A 4,062-nucleotide genomic window follows, 5' to 3' on the forward strand; every position below is an offset into this window, starting at 1 on the left:
ATGTTCAACCTTTTTAATTTAATGTCTCGTAGCTTAGTTACTATTATGCTTATTTAATGCCGAAGTAATCGTGATGTTGGATTAAATATTAAAATTGGGTAATTGGGCTTTGGACCATAATTGGGGTTTGGATAAAAGAACGACACTTGTGGAAATTAGACTATGGGCTATTAATGGGCTTTATATTAACTAAACGATACCTCGTTAATTTAATATATAGACTTAGAATTTGACGTATTTATATATAACCACATACGCTTGACTGGGTACGGTGGGCGGGATATCTATAAATACCAATAATTGTGCATTTTACCGGACACGGAACTGGATTAATAGTTAATAGACTTGTTGAAACAGGGGTGGATTACATTCAAGGGTAATTGGTGTAATTGTTAACAAAGTAGTAAAACCTTGGTTTACACGCAGTCGATAACCTGGTGTATTCATTAAATAAAGTATTAAGACCTTGTTACAATTCAAATCCCCAATTAGTTGGAATATTTGACTTCGGGAATAAGAATAGTTTGATGAAGACTTCCGCACTTTATGATTATGACTGATGGACTATTATGGACAAAAACCAGACGGACATATTAAATAATCCAGGACAAAGGACAATTAACCCATGGAAATAAACTAAAATCAACAGTCAAACATCATGATTACAGAAGTTTAAATAAGCATAATTCCTTTATTTTCATATTTAATTGCACTTCTAATTATCGCACTTTTAATTATTGTCATTGTATTTAATTGCACTTTTAATTATCGCATTTTTTATTTATCGTAATTTTATTTTATCCCATTTTTATTTATCGCAATTTCATTATCGTTATTTATTTTACGCTTTAAATTAAGTTATTTTTAAATATTTTACATTAGGTTTTAACAGCGACTTAAGTTTTAAAATCGACAAACCGGTCATTAAACGGTAAAAACCCTCTTTTTATAATAATAATATTACTTATATATTATTGTATTTTTACAATTATAAGTTAAAACTAATATAGCGTTAAGCTTGGCTAAGATCCATGTGGAACGAACCGGACTTACTAAAAACTATATTACTATACGATTAGGTACACTGCCTATAAGTGTTTTAGCAAGGTTTAGGTATATCCATTCTATAAATAAATAAATATCTTGTGTAAAATTGTATCGTATTTAATAGTATTTTCTTGTAAAAATATAACTATTTCCTAGTACGCCTCGCACACATCAGACGCCGTCCCACCCTTCATTGTTGGACGCCGTCCAGATGTGCTGCACCAGAAAAAAATTTTGTAGCGTGTTTTTGGTAAAGAGAAGCGGGGTTGTTACAAGTAGTATCAGAGCATGGTCTAAGGGATTTAGGTGACTTGAGATAGGTGCCTAGACTTAGACTTATTTGTGTATGAGTTTTTTTTTTATGCGGGACTTGTAGGAGATGGGTCGGACCGAGTGTTGATTAGTGATTAGGTTTATGTGAACTAACCTTGCGCTAATTGTTTTGTGTTGTGTTAGCAATCATTAAGCGATATAGGCGTTGTACTAGCAAGTTAATGCGACGTGCTCGCGTAACAATGATTAGCTACCATTGTTACGGGTTCAAATCGTGTCAAACAAGCGATGTACGACGATTGTTGAGCAAGATGGGGTAGTGTGGCGTATATGTATATACATATGTGTTAAGTCCTTTCGTTTCATTACTTAATTTACTTCGTTTTATAGAATGAAGATGAGAAATGGACACGACACCAATGACGGAACTACGAGTGAGGACGTTAAACTCAAGGCCAAGGTTGAGGCCATCTTTAAAAGGCTAAAAAAGGATTTTCTTGACGATGTTCGAAAGGTCTTCCAAGAGTCGGTTGATGGACAAGTGACCGAAATGATCAATGAACGAATGAAAGCCGCAATAGAGGAGGCTTTAGAATCTAGAAACATTTATCCTCGAGGCGAAGGGGGTGAAGGTAATGGTGGGGGTAGAAGGCGGGACTTCCACTACAAAAATTTCAAGGATACTCAACCTCCGATATTTAATGGGGTGAGCGATCCATTGAAAAGCACTTGTTGGATTTCCGATATCGAGGGGGCGTTCCGTACCGCGGAGTGTTCTCCCGAGAAGAAGACGAGGTATGGGTCTAGCATGTTGCGCGAAGAGGGCAAGTTGTGGTGGGACGATAAAAATCAAATTATATGGTGAAGAGCAATGCATAAGATTGACATGGGAGGAGTTTAAGAAGGAATTTTTCCAAGAATACTGAACTTCTTCTGATCTTGATAAAATCCGGGACGCGTTGCATAATTTGCGACAAGGTTCAATGGACTTGGTTACTCTCAAGTCTACCTTCTTGGCAAAGACTCATTTTTGTCCGTAGTATGTTGGTGATGATCACAAGTTGGTGCTAGATTTCTACCGTACTTTAAGTGATGAGTTGAAGGGTAAGATTAGCTGGGGAATGGCTAAGTCTTTTGAATATTTATACGAATTGGCGAGGGGTTTTGAGCCGGAGGTTCCAAGAAAAAGCGATTTCACTTTTTCAAAGAGAAAGTTTGAAGGTTCGAGTTATTCGAACTTTTCAAATAAAAAGAACAAGAAAGGCTCCGAAAGCGTTAATAGTTTGAAGAAGGGTGCTTCTGGGGGTTTCGGACCCACATGTTATAATTGTAATCAAAGAGGGCACATGGCCCGTGATTGTACCAAGGCGTCGACCAAGCTTACTTGCTATAATTATGGTAAAGAGGGGCACAAGAGGCCGGAATGTCCCGATTTAAATAATGATCATGTGAAGAAGTTGGAGAGAGCGGTGGGTACGGCTAGGGGTCGCAATTACTTGATGACCAATGATGAGGCCAAGCAATCCAATGAAGTTTTCTCAGGTACTTTTATGGTTAACTCAAATCCGACAAGGATTCATTGATAGCGGTGCAAATTTGTCGTTTGTGCCTCCAAAATTTGTGCCTAGACTTAATAGACCGTTAGCTAAGTTAAGTCGTCCGGTAGAAGTCGAAATAGCGGACGGCAAGACGGTGCTAGTGGTTGATGTGTGTAAAATTGTGATGTCGTTTTTGGTGCCGAAAACTTTAAGATTGATCTTATCCCGATGACTTTGGGTGATTTCGATATCGTTGTTGGTATGGATTGGCTCGATCATCATAGAGCCGATATTGCATGCCATGAAAAATTTATTCATGTGAAGACCCCAAGTGGGGGAGAGTTAATTATTCACGGTGATAAGCGTAGAAGACTTGTGCCGATATGCATTTTTACGCGGGCACGTCGTTTCCTTGTTAATGATGGCATGGATTTTATTGCCCACGTTGTTGATACTCGTGATGAGCCACCACCCATTCGTGAAATTCCGGTGGTTAGTGAATTCGAAGACGTTTTTCCGGATGAGTTACCGGGTGTTCCGGTGAAAAGACAAGTTGAATTTCGCATTGAGTTGGTTCCGGGAGCTACTCCCATTGCTAAAACTCCTTATCGATTAGAACCAACTGAAATGCAAGAGTTGTTAAATCAAACCCAAGAGTTACTTGAGAAGGGTTTCATTCAACCGAGTGCTTCGCCATGTGGCGCTCCGGTTTTGTTTGTGAAGAAGAAGGATGGTAGTATGCGGATGTGCATCGATTATCTGGAGTTGAATAAATTGATGATCAAGAATCATTATCCATTGCCTCGGATTGACGATTTTTTTGACCAACTCCAAGGTGCAACGTATTTCTCCAAAATCGACCTACGGTCCAGCTATCACCAAATGCGGGTCCGTGAGGAAGATATCGAGAAAACGGCTTTTCGAACGCGTTATGGGCATTTTGAATTTGTGGTAATGCCTTTTGGTCTTACGAATGCACCAGCGGTATTCATGGATCTTATGAACCGAGTGTGCCAACCTATGTTGGACAAGTCGGTAATTGTGTTCATTGATGACATACTTGTCTATTCGAAGAGTATGAAGGAACATGAACATCATTTGCTGTAACGACCCGGAAATTTCCGACCAAATTTAAACTCTAATCTCTATATGGTTCCGACACGATAAGCAAAAACCCTAAAGTTGACCCGCATTTTTTTTCGAT

The sequence above is a fragment of the Rutidosis leptorrhynchoides genome, chromosome 4, assembly GCF_046630445.1.
Source record: "Rutidosis leptorrhynchoides isolate AG116_Rl617_1_P2 chromosome 4, CSIRO_AGI_Rlap_v1, whole genome shotgun sequence".
Lineage (NCBI taxonomy): Eukaryota > Viridiplantae > Streptophyta > Magnoliopsida > Asterales > Asteraceae > Rutidosis > Rutidosis leptorrhynchoides.